The 18,471-nt window shown below is 44.5% G+C and overlaps 1 pseudogene; it reads left to right on the top strand.

The window, feature by feature from the left end:
• Nucleotides 1-312: 312 nt before the first annotated feature.
• Nucleotides 313-18,471, top strand: part of LOC123822915 — a 23,302-nt pseudogene continuing 5,143 nt past the window's right edge.

The following is an 18,471-nucleotide window of genomic DNA, read 5'->3' as shown; positions in this document are numbered from 1 at the left end:
GGGGGAACAGTGCAGTATCCGAGCCAGCAGCTGAGATTCTGACTCGGATCAGAGAGACTCCAAGAGCTCCTAGCCTCTGTCCGCAGGGCACCAGTGCCACGTGCCGGGCTGTGCCCTGTGCCTCGCTGCCCAGGCCTGGGCCAGCCTCCCTACCACCCCAGCGGTGGGGTGTCATTGCCCATCATGCAGCGATGAGGTCCCCAAGGCCCTGACTGTCTCTCCATCATGTCCCACAACCAGGATGTGGGTGAGCAGCCCCATTACTGGGGAGAAAAGATGAAGCCTGGTGGAGAGGGAGACTGAGTGTGAGCCATGGACACGGCCATGGCCACAGGCCAGGGTGAGAGAGAGGGAGGAGGGGAGCCTGCAGGTGGCCATCCCCTCTGCTCAAACCACAGTTGATTCAACAGGCACCAGGACGGTCTAACTTCCTCAAACCCTGGAGCTGCAGCACAGGTCAGAACGGCACCTGGGCCCCGGCCTGGCTGGTGTGGCTCAGCGCACTGAGCGCCGGCCTGTGAACCAAAAGGTTGCTAGTTTGATTCCCAGCCAGGACACATGCCTGGGTTGCAGGCCAGGTCCCCAGTTGGGGGTGTGCAAAAGGCAACTGATCAGTGATTCTTATGCACATCAATGTTTCTCTCCCTCTGTCCACACCCTTCCCCTCTCAATAAAAAAAAACAAAAAAACAAACAAACAAACAAAAAAACCCCAAAAACCCAGCACCTGGGCAGGAAACTCTGAGAAGAGGCACCAGGGATAAGGATCCACCCCACCCTGGGGCCTCTGGCCCTGCTGCCTGCCCCCCACCCCGTGGGGGCGGGGCTCCTTCGCTGCCTAGTGCCTTTGCCCTGAACTGTTGGCCCAGGTGGGTCATTTTCCAGTGAGCTCCCGCCCTAAGGCAGCCTCATCGAAGCGCCAGGACAGTGAGGAAGCGGTCCCCAGATGTACAGAGGGAGTGGCCAAGGGTGTCCGATGTCTGTCCAGCAGAGCCCTTGGGCCCTGTCACCAGCAGGCCAGATCCCAGCAGCTGATCAGGCGGGAGGAGCCAAGCCTGGGCCTCGTCTGAGTCCCCAAGTCCCCCTTCGAGTCCCCAAGCCTCTCCCTGAGATGCCACCCCACTCTGAGTCTCTATCTTTCTTCTTGCGACCCTGTCTCCCTCTGGGAGACCCCTCTCCTTTCTCATTTCCATTCCCCCCTCAGAACCTCCCACTTCCCTCTGCTTCTGAGGCTCTGCTCCCCTCTGGGCCCCTGGGGGCTCTGAGCCCTGTCCCCCACTTGAGTCCCCTCTGAGCCCACACTTCCTCTATTCCTATGAACTCCTTCCTTCCTTCTGTCTACTCATCCAAGTTCATTCTCTATGCCAGCCTTGTTCAAGGCAGTGCTGGGGACACTGTGGTGACCTCAATATCCTTGGCACTGCTCTTGTGGGACTGACAGGCCAGTGGGGGAAACACGTCTATCATCCAGAGTTGTCAAGGCCAAAGTGTGGAAGGTCAGGGGGCTGGGGGAGCCCAAGGGGTGCCTGACGTGTTTGGGAGTCATGGGGGAGGGCCTCCTGGAGGAGGAGGCACATGTGCCGAGATCCAGCCCCCATCTGGACCACAGATGTCATCTTGTAGTTTGCAATATCCCAGAAGCCCTGAGGGGGAAGATGGAACCAATGCATTCCCCACATTCTCTTCTTTAAAAAAAAAAAAAAGACACTTTATTTATTGGTTTTAGAGAGAGAAAAGAAAGGGGGGAGAGAGAGAGATTTGTTGTTCCACTTAGTTTCGCACTCATTGGTTGATTCTTGCATGTGCCCTGACCAGGGATCAAACCCACAATGCTTCCATATCTTGGGACAACACTCTAAGCAGCTGAGCTACCCAGCCAGAGCATCCCCATGCTTTTTCATAGTCTCACCTAATGCACTTTATGAAACATGAACCGGTTTTCAGAGGGAAATTTAAAATGCTCACATCCTTGAACTCAGAAACCGCACTTCTCAGAACGCATTCCTCTGCAGTACACACACAGGTGCCTGCGGGAAGAGCGCCATTGCCCGCTGTTCAAAGCAGCGAAGATGGAAAACAGTCAGGGGGGCGGGGTTCGACTGCTGGAGGTACAGCCCCAAACGCAATACAATGTAGCTGATCAGAGATGGGGGAGGGTGTTCTTCGGATTCTGAGGTGAAACACCCACCGAGACACACTGTTAGGTAGAAAATACAAGGTGCAGGCCGGTGGACACAGCCCAGCTAGTGGATTTGTAACCCCAGGTAGAGACACTACCTAATCTGTATCCATGGTTACCTCTGGGGAATAGGATTAGAGGGAGGAGAGATTCCCACCTTCAAATTTATAAATTTATTCTTTTGGACTTTTTAAACTCTTTCTAGGACTGTAATAAATACACAGAAAGGCACACAGATGATTTGTGCAAAGCTCAGTGAATTTCTACAGAGTGAACACACCTATGTAAATAACACAGGTCACGGTCTAGACCTGTCCCAGCTCTCACCCCCGTGCATCCCCTCCCAACCACTACCCCCGCCCAGAGTAACGCTGTTCTGGTTCCCACACCACTGATAGTTTGGACCAGTTTTTGAACTTCATATAATTGGAATCACACATTATAACCAACACAAAAAAATCTATTGTAGTGCTAAACACTAACAATGAACAATCTCAAGAGGAACTTTAGAAAACAATTATATTTACAATCATTTCAAAAAGAATAACATAATTAAGAATAAATGTAGCCAAGGAGGTGAAGAACTTATATATTGAAAACTAAAAAAAAAAACATTGCTGAAAGAAATGAAAACCCAAACAAATGGAAAGACACCCTTATGTCTATGATTCCAGAGACAATATTGTTTTCGGAACCAGGACAATAACTCCCTGAAGTGCTGACAGATTCAGTGAAATCCCTATCAAAATCCCAATGGTGTTTTTTTCAGAAATAAACAAAAAATTCCAACCATGGGTGGTGTGGCTCAGTGGACTGAGTGCCAGCCTGTGAACTAAAGGGTCACTGATTCGATTCCCAGTCAGGGCACAGGCCTGGGTTGCAGGTCAGGTCCCCAGTAGGGGGCACGTGAGAGGCAACCACACACTGATGTTTCTCTCCCTCTCTTTCTTTTTCCCTTCCCCTCTCTCTAAAAAAAAAAAAAAATTAAAATCTTTTAAAAAAAAATCCAACCTAAAACCCATGAAATTTCAAAGAACCCTAAATAGCCAGAACAATCCTGAAAAGGAAGAACAAAGTAGAACTCAGATTTCCACATTTCAAAACTTACCACAAAGCTACAGTAATCAAAACAGTATGGTACTGGCATAGAGAGACATATAGACCAATGGAATAGAACAGAAAGTTCAGAACTAAACTCTCACGTATATGATCAAAGTTTCCTTTCAGTAAGGATGCCAACTCCATTTGATGGGGGATAGGACAGTCTTTTTGTTTTCAGAAAATGGTACTGGGAAAACTAGATATCCACATGCAAAACAATGAAGTCAAACCTCTATCTTTTAAAAAAGTATATTTTATTTATTCTTAGAGAGGGGGAAGGGAGGGAGAAAGAGAGGGAGAGAAACATCGATGTGCAAGAGAAACATCAATTGGCCGCCCCTCACATGCCCCCAACCGGGGACCTGGCCCACAACCCAGGTATATGCCCTGACTGGGAATTGAACTGGTGACATTTCAGCAGGATGATGCCCAACCCACTGAACCACACCATCAGGGCCAAACCGTTATTTTATATAACATACAAAAATTAAGATCAGGAGCTAAAACTATAAAACTCTTAGAAGAGACCATTGGGTCAAAATCTTCATGACCTTGAATCTGACAATGGTTTTTTAAGTATGACATCAAAACCTACAGGCAACAACAACAGCAAAAATAGGTCAATTGGACCCCTGGCTGGTGTGGCTCCGTGGATTGAGTTCCAGCCTGCAGATTGAAAGGTTGCTGGTTCCATGGGTTGTGGGTCAGGTCCCCAGTAGGGGGTGCATGAGAGGCAACCACATATTGATGTTTCTCTCCCTCTCTTTCTCCCTCCTTTCCCCTCTCTCTAAAAGTAAATAAATACAATATTTAAAAAAAATAAATGTGACCTGAGTAACTGGCAAATAGAGGGAATTTTCCAGTTACTCCCTCCTTTTCCCTCTGTTAAAGTATTATAAAAATAGATTCATTGGACCTTATCAAAAGTAAAAGCTTTTGTGCATCAAAAGATATCATCGAGAAAGTGAAAAGACAACTCACAGTATGGGAGAAAATATTCATAAATCAGACATCTGATAGGGGATTAATATCCAGAATATAAATACCTCAACAATGAAGTAACAAACAACCCAATTCAAAAATGGGCAGATGATTTGAATAGGCATTTCTCCAAAGAAGGCAGACAAATGGCCAATAGGCCCATGAGAAGATGCTCCTTAGGGAAATGCAGATCAAAAACGTGCTCAGATACCACTTCACTCTCATTAAGGTGGCTATTATTTTTTTAAAGCAAGGAAAAATAACAAGTGTTGGCAAGGACAGGAAGAACTTGGGGTGCTTGTTTACTGATGGTGGATAGGTGAAATGGTAAAGCGACTGTGGAAAGCAGTACAGAAACAGAACAACTACATGATCCAGCAATTCCACCTCTAGGTATAGACCCAAAACAATGAAAAGCAAGGACTCAAGCCCTGGCTGGTGTGGCTCAGTGGATTGAGCACCAACCTGTGAACCAAAGGGTCACTGGTTCAATTCCCAGTCAGGACACATGCCTGGGCACTGGCCAGGTCCCCAGTAGGGGACATGGGAGAGGCAACCACACATGGATGTTTCTCTCCCTCTCTTTTTCCCTCCCTTCCCTGTCTGTTAATAAATAAATACAACTTTTTTTTAAAAAGCAGGGACTCAAGTAGATATTGGCATACACCCACATTCACAGCAGCATTACTCACAGTGGCCTGTGGGTAGAGACACCTTAACATTGAGAGATCAATGGATAAACAAAGTGGTATGTCCATTCAATGGAATATTATTCAGCTTTAAAAAGGAAGGAAATTCTGACACACGCTACACCGTGGGTGAACCTTGAAAACATTATGCTAAGCAAAATGATCTAGTCATGAAAAGACAACCACTGTGTGATTCAATTCACAGACATGAAAAGCAGAAGGGCGGGTGCCAGGGCTGGGAGGAGAAGGAACAGGGCGCTGTCATTTAATGGGGACAGAGTTTCTGTCTGGGAGGAGGAGAAACTCTGCAGGTGGGTGGTGAGAACGGTTGCACAGAAATGCGAGTGCACTTAATGCCACTGAACCGTACACTTTGAATGGTTAAGAAGCTCAATGTTATGTTATGTGTTATGTATTATGTCAAGGATATTTTAGTACAGTTTTTTTTTTATCCTCACCCAAGGATATTTTTTCACAGCTTTTATAGAGCGAGGTGGGAAGAAAGAGAGAAACACTGATGTGAGACAGAAACATCAGTGGGTTGCCTTCCTGTGCGCAGCCTGACCGGGAATCGAACCCGCAACATTTCGGTCTACTGTGCAATGTTCCAATCAACGGAGCCACGCTGGCAAGGACTGCTAAGTTGTTGTTTTTTTTTTTTTATTTAAACTGAAGGCAAAAAAAGAGTTTTTTGACATTCTGAAGATTAAAGGATTTGTCACCTGCAGTTTCACACACTGGGGAATGTTACAGAGATCCCTTGGGACAGAAGGGGAAGGACAGCAGATAGAAACTGGGCTCTACGGAAGGAAAGAAGGGTGTGAGAATGGCGATACAGGGTGGGGGGAAGTAGGCTGACAGCTGTGAGAATGGGTAAATAATAATACAAGAATACACTCTGCTTCACCCTGGCTGGTGTAGCTCAGTGGATTGAGCATGGGCTGCAAACCAAAGGGTTGCAGGTTTGATTCCCAGTCAGGGCATATGTCTGGGTTGCGGGCCAGGTCCCCAGTGGGGGCCATATCAGAGGCAACCACATATTGACGTTTATCTCTCTTTCTCTCTCCTTTCCCTTCTCTAAAAATAAATAAATGAAATCTTAAAAAAAGAGAATACACTTTGTTTCACTTACAAATGTCAACCCAATTTTCCCCTACACTGTATATAGTTAAACACACAAGCCATTTTTTTATTTGTTTGTTTATCCTCACCTGAGAACATGCTTATAGACTTTAGGGAGAAGGGAAGGGAGGGAAAGAAATATTGATGTGAGAGGAATATCAGTTGGTTGTGTGCACGCTCTGTCAGGGGATCGAACATGTGGCCTTTTGGCCTACCAGACGATGCTCCAAACAGCTGAGCCACACTGCCAGCACAAACTGTTTTTCTTATTATTCAGATCTCTTAATAAGAAAATTGAGCAAAAATAATTACAATGTGTTATGGTGTATAATGTGTAAAAGTAAAACCTATGACAATCAAAACAAATGCTGCAAGGGGAAAAATACAAATCCCGCCATCCGTGAATTGGTGGGCGGTCACTTGAAGGGAGTCTGTAGTAGCTGGAAGTTATACACTACAGAGCAAATACAAAGTAACAAAACAAAGAGCTATAGCTAAGAAATGTACAAAGTAGGTAAAATAGAGCCATGAAAAATAATCATTTAATCCAAAAGAGAGTGGAGAAAATGAACACAGACTAGATGAGACCAATAAGAAAAATAAAGTTGATAGATTTATACCTAATCACACTAATAATCACACTGAACACTCAATTATATGACACACTAGATTGGATAAAAACGAACAAGATCCACAAGATCTTGTCCAATGAACAAGAAAGGCATTGTAAATATAAAGAAATCATATACAGAAATTAATTAAAACTGAAAATATTTGTGTTTAAGCATTTATATTAGAAAAGCAGGATTTAACATCAATGATCTGTTTATACTGTAGGAAGCTAGGAAAAGAAAAGCAAATTAAATCCAAAGTTAACAGAAGGAAAAAAATAATAAAGGTAAGAATGAAAAGAAATGATGTAAGAAAATGACCAAAATTAAGAAAACTTAGTTTGACAAAGTTGGTTCTTTGAAAAGCCAATAAAATTGATAAACTTCTCACTAGATTTTATCATGAAAATAAATGAAAAAATTACTAACTTCAAGAATGAAAGGACATCCCTGTATTTCCTAAAGAAATTTAAAAAGAATTCTAAACAATATTATACAATGAATTTGTGAATTTAGTTAAAATGGACAAATTCAAATTCCTTGCAAAACACAAATTACCAAAATTGACACATGAAGAAATAGGATATCTGAATAGCACTATAACTATTAAAGAAATCAATTAATAAGTGAAAACTTGTCCACAAAGAAAATGTGAGGGCCAGATTTCCTTACAGGTGAATTCTATGAAACATTTCAGGAAGATGCAATATCAACCTTACATAAACTCTTTCAGAACAGAAAGGAGGAAGGACTGCTTAGTGACTCATTTTTGAGGCCAGCCTTACCTGAAATCAAAATTAAACAAAAGCATTACAATAAAAGTACAGCTTATATCCTTCATGAACATAGATACAAAAACCCTTAACAAAACACCAAAAAATCAACTACAGCAGCATATAAAAAGGAGCAATGCCCGCTGACCAGCTGGGATTGATTTCAGACTGCAGGTGGACTTCAGGTGGATGTAACCACAATAAATCTGTCTGTGAAATTTACCACATTAATAGGGTTTTGGAGAGAAATCATTTCATCTCAATAAATAAGGAAAACAATTGGACACAATTTAACACTCATTCACAATAAAATACAATGAAACTTTCTCAACTTAATAAAGGCCTCTACAAAGACTCCAGTAACATGTTACTGAATGATGAAAGACTGGACAACCTCCTTCTAGAATCAGGAGATGGATCCGAACAAAATAACGACATCTGCTGGCACCACTGTTACCTAACATTGCAGTGGAGATGCAGGCCAGGGCAATAAGGCAGGAAAAAGAAAGTAAAAGGTAACAGATTGGAAAAGAAGAGTAAACTTCTCTTATTTGTGGGTGACATGATGATGTACATAGAAAGATCCTAAATATTCTAGAAAAAAAGTACTAGCCATACTAAGTGATTTTAATAAGGTTGCAAGATACAAAGTCAACAACAGAAATTAATGTCTAGATACTACCATAAACCACTGGAACGTAACATTTAAAAATATCATTCACGATAGCATCCCCAAATATAAAATACTTATACAGGAAGCTCACCAAACCTCTGCAGGATGTGGGCATAGGAAACTAGAAAACTTCGAGCGGATTTAATGGGAAACAAAATAGGTGGAGAGATAAATCACATTCACGAACTGGTAGGCTCATATCGGTACGATGTCAGTTTTCCTTAAATTTACCTACAAATTCAGTGCCATCCCAATCAAAACCCCAGCAACCTGTTTTGGTAGAAATTGACAAGCTGATTCTCAAATTCACCTGTTAATGCAAAGGACCAAGAAAGGCCAAGACAACTTTGAAAAATAACAAAGTTACAAAGCTAACTTTTTAAAAAAGATTTTATTTATTTATTATTTATTTATTTTTAGAGAGGGAAGGGAGGGAGAAAGAGAGAGAGAGAAACATCAATGTGCAGTTGCTGGGGGCCGTGACCTGCAACCCAGGTATGTGCCCTGACTGGGAATCGAACCTGCGATGACTGGTTCGCAGCCTGCGCTCAATCCACTGAGCTATGCCAGCCAGGGCTTGCAAAGCTAACTTGATCTGATTTCAAGATTTATTATGCAACTGTGGTGCTCAAACTGTATGTTCTTGGTGTAAAGACAGACAAACGGACAATAGTACAGAATGCAGGGTCCAGATATAAACTCAAAAAAAATCCCAGCAAACTCACCTTGGAGTAAACGCCAAGCTGACTCGTAAATTTACGCAGAGCTCCTCCCACCTCCCCCACCCCCGCCTCCTGCAGCGCTCCGCCCTGCTCCCCGCCCCGTGGTCAGGTCGGTCAGGTCGCAGGCACTTCAGTCAACCCACAGGCGATGGCTGACCTGCAGGAATACCAGACTCAGCAATTGATGGCTGACAACACAGTGAAAGTTCAGAGATTCCTTGTGGTAGATACTGCTCGCTACTGAGAAACTAAATGCCAAAGAAATTGTTTTTAAAAGCCCAGATCAGCCCTGGCGGGTGTGGCTCAGTGGACTGAGCGCCAGACTGTGAAAAAATGGGTCCCCAGTTCAATTCCTAGTCCGGGCACATGCCTGGGTTGCTGGGCCGGGTCCCCAGTAGGGGGCGTGAGAGAAACAACCACACACTGATGTTTCTCTCCCTCATTTCTCCTACCCTTCCTCTCTCTCCAAAATTAATCCAAACTTTAAAAAAAATAGCTGGATGAACAGGAAAAGGTATCCTCAGTATGATTTGAAAGGAGGTGTTCACTTAACAAAAGTCCCTAATGTCATGTGGCAGTTGGCTAACAGATGAGTGAGTATAACCCAGCAACAAACTCCAGAAGAAGGAGCGAAAGTGAACAGGGTGATGGTTGCTGAGCCTCAGACATTTTCAGGGAAACCTACTTTGTGATTCTGAGAATACATCCCACAATGTCCCCGTCCTGGTGGGCGGCCCCCAGAGGGGAGAGGACATTGAAGAGGTGGCAGCTTCAAATCCAGAACTTATTTTTAAGAAGCAAATTGACATTATTAATGGGATCCAGGACAGCCCAGCTCAGCGACTGGCAGAAACCCTAGGCTTCCTTGGGCCTTTGAAAACCTGGGCAGCCGATCAAATGAAGGAGCTGTGTGATCTTTTCCTGAAAACTGATGCCACTCAGGTGGAAGTGAACCCTTCTAATAAAAACTCCAGAAAGACAACTTGTCTGTTTTGACGCCAAGATAAGCGTTGATGACAACGCAGAATTCCAAAAGGAGGACATGTTTGCCGCTGACGGCAGATCAGAAACTGAGCCCGTTAACAATGAAGCCGCCAGATATGATCCAAAACACACAGGCCTGGATGGGAATATTGCCTGCGTTGTGTGCGGTGCTGGACTCTCTGTGGCTACTTGTGGTAATATTCTCCCGAGCAGTGGGAAGCCGGCCAGTTCTTGGATCTTAGTGGCGATGTAAAGGACCCTCAAGTACCCCGAGCCTTCGAATTGCTCCCTGCTGACCCTAAGGTTGAAGCCATCCTCGTCAATATTTTTGGTGGAATTGTCAACTGTGCCATCGTTGCCAATGGGATCACAAAAGCCTGCTGGGAGCTGCAAATTAAGGTGCCCCTGCTGGTCCGGCTTGAAGGAACCAGTGTCCAGGAGACCCAGAACATACTCAGCTCCAGCGGGTTTCCCATCACTCCACGTCCACGTCCACATCAATGTGTGGTTGCCTCTCATGCGCCCCCTACTGGGGACCTGCACTGCAACCCAGGCATGTGCCCTGACTGGGAGTTGAACCAGTGACACTGTGGTTCGCAGCCTGGAGCTCAATCCACAAGCCACACCAGCCAGGGTGATTTCATTTTAATGTGAAAACTGAAGAGAGCTGATTCCTATTGAAATTCTAACAAATAGCCGTGGATGTGGCTAAGAAGTGGTGCTTTTGTTCTGATCCCTTGGAGGAAGAAGTCCGTCTTGCCTTAAAAAGGGATGGTTCTCTCTTCACTGTGAAGAAAATGGTTCTCTCACTGGGGAAGGGGAAGAGCAAGAATCTTGTATGAAAAATCTTAAATCTGTGTCTTCTTGAACCAGATATCTCCCTAGACAGCCTAAAGAATCTGATTTAACTTACTGCCTTTATTAAAACAGTTCCCTGCGGTCTCCTACTTTTCTGTCACCTGAGCCTGTTCAGCAGGCCTTGTGTTGCTGACAGGGAGAGCAGTCTGCATGGCCAGCAGGCCCTCATTCACTGACTGCAATTTGGTGGACATCACATCTCATATAATAAAACAAAGAAAACAAATAAAATTAAATTTTAAAAAATCACAGACCATAAAAACCTCAGGTGAGACTACATTTAGCAGACTAGCTATCAAAAAGGTGCAATGAAGAAATTCCAACAGTCCTGGCCAGTGTGGTTCAGTGGACTGAGCGTGGGCCTGTGGACCAAAGGGTTGCCTGTTCGATTCCCAGTTGGGGCACATGTCTGGGTTGCGGGCCAGGTCTCCAGTGAGGGGCACACGAGAGGCAGCCACACATTGATATTTCCCTCCCTCTCTCCTTTTGTGCCCCCTCTCTAAAAATAAATAAATAAAATCTTAAAAAGAAGAAATTCAAACAAATAGCGATTAAACACTGTCACGGTTTTTCCAAGCTTTTAATTCCAGCACATGTTGGGAAAATCTGTAAATATTCCAAAGTATATTTTACAATGGAAGGTCCACACTTCACATGACATTCCATACATAGATTCTACCATTTACCTTAATATTGAATATACTACTTACCCCACACGAAAAATAAGGCCAGAAGCTTAATTTGGATTTTTGGGTAGATGATTTCATTTCATTTTTTAAAAAAGATTTTATTTATTTTTAGAGAGAGGGCAAGGGAGGGAGAAAGAGAGGGAGAGAAACATCAATGTGTGGTTGCCTCTCATGCGCCCCCTACTGGGGACCTGCCCCACAACCCAGGCATGTGCCCTGACTGGGAGTTGAACCAGTGACACTGTGGTTCGCAGCCTGGAGCTCAATCCACAAGCCACACCAGCCAGGGTGATTTCATTTTAGTGTGAAAACTGAAGAGAGCTGATTCCTATTGAAATCTCTTTAATGAAGACATTCCAAGATGAGACATCACTGAAATTGTATTGTGAGTATATCTTCTCTCCTCCTACCCTTCTGACTCCCGCCCCCCCCACCAGAATCTACCGGCTGGGAAAATGTAAGTAAGAGAATGTGGCCTTTTTTATAATGTCCATTTTGGGGGAGGAGGACGAATTAGTTTGTGATGATATATTGGTAAATTTTAATTTGTACATAAATTTAAATAAAATCCTGTTTTGTAAACTTTAAAAAAAATGTTTATGTAGATGACTTTGAATATCAAAGACACAGGGCTTTAGCACCCGATGTTAAGACTTTCTATGAAGCCACAGCGTGGTATTGGTGTATATATCACACAGGCAGACCAGAGGACCCTCAAAGTAGACCCGCAGGCCCTGGCCGGGTAGTTCGGGTGGTTAGAGCATTGTCCCCATGCGCCGAGGGTGCACGCTCTGTCTCTGGTCATAGTATGTTCAAGAAGCAGCCAATGAATGCGTAAATAAGTAGATTAAAAATCCCCCCTAATAAATAAATAAAAGACTCTCAGTCGCTTTCCTATAAAAGTCAGTCTTTTCAGTAAATGTTGCTGCAACAAGAGGATATTTGCACAAACTGAACTGAAGCTAACACCCAACCCACAAAACAGAGCTCAAAATATGCGATGGATTTAAATGCAAAGGATAAAACTGTAAAACTCCTAGAAAAATAGACATGGGAGAAAATTTTCACAAACGTTGGGTAGGCCAAGATTTTTTTTAGACAAGACACAAAAAGCACTAATCATAAAAGAAAAAAAAAATCAGACTTCATCACAAGGGAACACTTCTGTTCTTCCAAAAAATGTAATTAAGAAAGTGGAAATGTAAGCGAAAACGTGGGATAAAATCATTGCCATCTGTATTTCTGCCAAAGAGGTTGAATTCAGGACATATACATTAGCTTTACAACTCAGTAATGTATCTTCAAAAGCATCCAGCAAAAGTGGCCAGAACTGAAAGGGGAAGTAGACAAATCCACAACCATGGCTGTTAATATGCTTCATGAATAACCGACAGAAAAGAAAAAAATAAATAAAAAGGACTATAGATCTGAACGACACAACCACCAAACTTGAACTGATACATAAAACACCGCATTCAACAGCAGACTGTACTTTCTTTTCACGTGTGTGCGTCCCTTTAAGGCAGCTTCCGGTTTCCAGTTTCACTTGCGAGCACCTTGGAAGTTGTCACTCAGTCTTCACAGGTAAAAAGCTGGACAGACTGGAAAATCCACAAGTCTAGAACGCTTAAGAGAAGCGAGGACAGGACAAAACGGTGCCCCCAAGACTGGAGAGGCTGACAGGGGAACAGGTCCAGAGAATAAACTTACTGGAGTGGAAACTCAGAAGCAGAAATTGCTGAGGCCGTGGCTGAGTAGCTCAGTGGGTTAGAGCATCATCCTCATACACCAAGGTTGCGAGTTCAATCCCCGGTCAGGGCACATACAAGAATCAACCAGTGAATGCATAGATAAGTAGAACAACAAATCAATGTTTTTTTCTCTCACTCTCAACTCAACAAATAAAAATTAAAATAAAATAAAACCCAAAAAGACACAGAAACTTCTGCTGCAGGCCGAGTATCAGAGCAGGCAAGCCAGAACTGTCGGTGGTAAATCGCTGGAAGCTCTGTGTGGACAATGCTGAGAGTTAAAAACGCCAGGAGGACACAGTCATAGGAGGGCCCCCCTCCCCATCGATCTGGTGAGATTTACCTCCAGGAGCTCAGGGAGGTCCTCACAGTAAATATTAGAGAAATCCCCTTGTGCTTCCCCTGGAGAGCAGGAAAAGGACCAATTTGAAATTCTCAGGAGCCTCGCCTGTTGGAGTACTGTTGTTACCGCTCGGTGTTTGGGCTGGAGCGGGTGTCTGCCTCTGGCCGGCTGGTCGCATGTGGGTTCTTGACTTTGCACAGGAAAGACTTCACAACACGAGTCCAAGTGACTGGGAGAGTACATTTATTAAAGCTGGGGACAGTGAAACAAGGAAGGGTCTGAGACAGAAGAAGCAACAAGAGAGAGAAAGTCAAAAGAAAAAGGGGACCTTGGAGGCAGGGTCAGGGTGTTGGCCCGGGATGAGCTACCGTTGCCCACTGCTCCCTTGGTTGCAAGTCTCACGGGGACCCTTGGAGCTTAGGAGGAAGGCAGCAGGGATACAAGGTGTGGGCGTGCTCTATAAGGCACACCGTAGGTCCTTCGTTTTGAGACTTTTTATCTTTGCAGAGCGAATCGTAGGGGAGGTCTTAAGGGAGGGTCTGAATAGAATATTTATTAGCTTTCTAGGTGTGTCCTTCAATATGTTGATTCATCAAAATATGGGTATGGAGGGGTCAGCATTATTTTCTGATTGGTTTTATTTTCTCTTTTTTTAAAAAAATATTTTAGCCCTGGCTGGCGTAGCTCAGTGGATTGAGCACGGGCTGGGAACCAAAGTGTCCCAGGTTCGATTCCCAGCTAGGGTACATTCCTGGGTTGCAGGCCATAACCCCCGGCAACCGCACATTGATGTTTCTCTCTCTCTCTCTCTCCCCCCCTCCCTCCCTTCCCTCCCCTGCCTAAAAATAAATAAATAAAATCTTTAAAAATATTTTTTATTTATTTATTTTTACAGAGAGAGGAAGGGAAGGAGAAAGGGGGGGAGAGAAATACCCATATATGGTTGCCTCTTACACTCCCCCTACTGGGGACTGGCCTGCAACGCAGGCATGTGCCCTGACTGAGTATTGGACCAGCAATCCTTTGGTTTGCAGGCCTGTGCTCAGTCCACTGAGCTACACCAGCCAGCGATGGCTAGTTTTCTTTTCAAAGAACATTGTTGAAGAGGGTCTGGGACCAAGGCCAGTCTGCCCCAGGACAGTCTGGACTGTGCAAACCGTTTGCTCCTAAGCGGCCTTGGTTAGGGAAGATAAAACCTTGTGACTCATTAGCTGGCTGAGAATTGCTCACGTTATTTGGCCTCGTTGAATTATTTTATCTCAGCTTCCCTTATACCACTTGTTGAGGAATTTCCCTAGCTGCTTAGTGACCTGCCACACTGTCAGCTTACCTGACCCGAGGAAGGGAAGTAATACCCAACTTCAGCCTGCTCTGGCAACTGATGTCACACACCAAACCACAGAGCCAGGAAGCTCAGAGAGCACCAAGCAAAATAAACTAAAAAAAAAAAGGCACCGAGGCATATCATTGTCAAATTATAGAAAATCAAAGATAAAGGGAAAATCCTGAAAGAAGCCAGAGTGGGGTGGTGGGGGGTGACCCATCTTATTCATAGAGGGACAAAGATGGAAATTGAGCCCTGGCTGGCGAAGCTCAGTGGATTGAACGCCGGCTGGGAACCAAAGTGTCCCAGGTTCAATTCCCAGCCAGGGTACATTCCTGGGTTGCGGGCCATAACCCCCAGCAACCGCACATTGATGTTTCTCTCTCTCTCTATCTCCCTCCCTAAAAATAAATAAATAAAATCTTAAAAAAAAATAAAAAGCAGATTAGTTTTAAAAAATATGAAAATTGTATCTGATTTCTCTTTGGAAACTGTGCAATCAAGAAGAGAGCAGAGTCAAAAAATTTTTAAGATTTTATTTATTTATTTTTAGAGAGGGAAGAGAGGAAGATAGAGAGAGAGAGAAACATCAATATGTGGTTGCTGGAGGTCATGGCTTGCAACCCAGGCATGTATCCTGACTGGGAATCAAACCTGTGACACTTTGGTTCGCAGCCCCCGCTCAACCCACTGAGCTACGCCAGCCAGGGCTCAGAGTTAAATATTTAAACTGCTGAGAAAGAGGGGAGGGGGAACCTGCCAAATTATCCTTCAAGAATGAAAGGGAGTCCTGGCTGGTGTAGCTTAGTGGATTGAGAACCAGCCTGTGAACCAAAGGGTCACTGGTTCGATTCCCAGTCAGGGCACATGCCTGGGTTGCAGGCCTGGTCCCCAGTAGGGGGCGCCTAAGAGGCAACCACACATTAATGTTTCCCTCTCTTTCTCCCTCCCTTCCCCCCGTCTAAAAATAAATAAATAAAAATTAAAAAAAAAAATGAAAGGGAAAAAGGACTTTCTCAGACAAAAATTGAGGGAATTTGTTGCCAGTACATCTGACTATGTTAATTTTCAAACAAAACAAACTTTAAAGCGAGGAAGGCTATCAGAGAAAAAGAAGGAGATTCTGTGTAGTCCATTCACCAAAATGACCATATTCTGGGCCATAGATCAAGGCTTTAAGAAATGTCAAGGGATGAAAATTATCCTCCAGTCAGTTTTGAATTAAATGAGAAGACTATAAGAGCTAGGTAAGTATGATACCTTCCTTGGAAGGTAAGCAACATACTTCTAAATGATCCATGAGTCAAAGAAGGAATAAAAATGGAAACAATGAGCCCTGGCTGGTGTGTCTCAGTGGACTGAGTGCCGCCTGCAAACCAGAGAGTCACCTGTTCTATCACTGGCCAGGACATATGCCTGGGTTGCTGCCTGGGTCCCTGGTGTGGGGGCGGGGGGATGAGAGGCAGCCATGCATTGGTGTTTCTCTCCCTCTCTTTCTCCCCCTCTTCCTCTTTATCTATAAATAAATAAATAAATAAATAAATAAAGTTAATTTAAAAATGGAAATAATGAATCTCTTTAACTGAAGAATAGTAAAAATGTAAAATAACATGCTGTTGTTTTACACAGATGCTGTTAACATTAGGTTTAAAGGGTGATGTATAGCTTTAAGGCATATATTAGAAAAGTAAAAATTTTAAACAAACGCCTAAGCAGAAAAAGAACAAAGTAGAAAATAAAATAATACAGGTAAAAGCAGGAGACAATGAAATAGAAAACAGACATACAGTGTAAAAATCAGCAAGCCAAGCCTTGACTGGTGTGGCTCAGTTGACTGGGCGTCCTCTGGCAAAGCAAAAGGTTGCCTGGTTCATTTCCTGGTCAAGGTGAATGTTTGGGTTGCGGATTTTGTTCCTGGATGGGGCTTTGGTTCCTGGTTGGGATGCTAACAAGAGGCAACAGGTTGATATTTCTCTCTCACATTGATATTTCTCTCCCACCCTTTCTCCCTCCTTCCCCCCTCTCAAATAAACAAACTAATTAATTAATTTTAAAAGATTTTATTTATTTATTTTTAGAGAGGGGAAGGGAGAATGATAGGGAGAGAAACATCAATGTGTGGTTGCCTCTTGAGCACCTCCTCCTGAGGACCTGGCCTGCAACCCAGGCATGTGCCCTGACTGGGAATCGAACCGGTGACCCTTTGGTTTACCGGCCAGCATTCAATCCACTGAGCCACACCAGCCAGGGCAGTAGCCCCATTTTCTAAACCTCCAAAAATGGGGCCCTGTGGGTTTTTGTTGAAAATCCAGTCTGAATTAAATGAGCTTGTCCTTCAACTCCCTTCACTGGACCTTATTAGTTTTCAAAGATTTTACTTATTTATTTTTAGAGAGAGGGGAAGGGAGGTAGAAAGAAAAAGAAACATCCATTAGTTGCCTCTCCTATACACCATGACTGAGAATTAAACCAGTGACCTTCTGCTTTGCGGTAGGGTCACTCAACCAACTGAGCTACACTGGCCAGGGCAAGATGATTCTCCTTCTCCTCCTCCTCCTCCTTCTTAATTCTCACCCAAAGACACGCCCATTAATCTTAGAGAGCGAGAAAGGAAGAGAGAGAGAGAGAGAGAGAGAGAGAGAGAGAGAGAGAGAGAGAGAGATCAATGTGAGAGAGAAACATGGAGCTGTTGCCTCCCACGGCGTGGCCCGGCTGGAGACTGAGCCGGCAGCGGAGATAAGTGCCCCAAGTGCGAACGGACTCTGCAACCTTCCAGTGCGGGGGGACGACGCTCCAAGCAACTGACCCACCCAGCCAGGGCCAGCTGTGTAAGAGCTCATTCCCATACTACGTTCCTCGCTCCAGAGAACTCAGGTGCCTTCAACCCCAAAGTGTTTCTGCCCCGAAGCTGTCACTGTTGCGGAGCACAAAGCAACGATGAGGAATGGGTGCAGGTTAAAGAGAACTAAAGAACCATAACAACCAAATACAACAGGGGGGTTCTGCATGGAAAACACACATTGCTAAAATGTACATTGTTGTGCCAATTGGAACGTTTTTGCATATGGATTGTGTATGGAAATTATTCTCCAGGTCCACCTGGGCCTCAGTGCAGGCGCGCGCATCGTGAGGCCCCAGGAGCGGCCGAGGGGTGCTCCTTGCGGGGAGTGAACACCGAGGATGGTGATGATCCTGTCTTTGAATCCAGCTTCCCAGGTCCTGACGGAAGAATATGTGCCAAGCAGTGCTCCAGAACAGCTGTGATTCGGTGTCAGAGAGCTGTGACAGCTGATGGGAGAAGCCTACGCCTTTGCCGCGGTTGTGATGATTTTATTTTCTTCCTCTGGAGAGATGCATCGTAGGGGCGTGAGTTGCAGGCACTGACCGGCGATGGAACCGCTGCTCACACAGGAGCACAACCCAGACTGAGCACCCACATGTGTCCTGGGAAACCGAGTGGCCAATTTACTATTTAAAGATGCTTCCTCATAAAATTAAAAACTAACACAGCTTGATATTGATTATTAACAATTATTAAAAAATTATGACTTCAGCCCTGGCTGGTGTAGCTCAGTGGATTGAGCTCGGGCTGTGAACCAAAGGGTTGCCAGTTCGATTCCCAGTCAGGGCACATGCCTGGGTTGCGGGCCAAGTCCTCCAGTGGGGGCCATG

This window comes from Phyllostomus hastatus, unplaced genomic scaffold (genome assembly GCF_019186645.2).
Source record: "Phyllostomus hastatus isolate PE091 unplaced genomic scaffold, TTU_PhHast_1.1 phas_contig_468, whole genome shotgun sequence".
In the NCBI taxonomy this organism is placed as follows: domain Eukaryota; kingdom Metazoa; phylum Chordata; class Mammalia; order Chiroptera; family Phyllostomidae; genus Phyllostomus; species Phyllostomus hastatus.
Note: the sequence above shows the minus strand (reverse complement) of the source record. Positions and strands in the feature narration are given on the sequence as shown.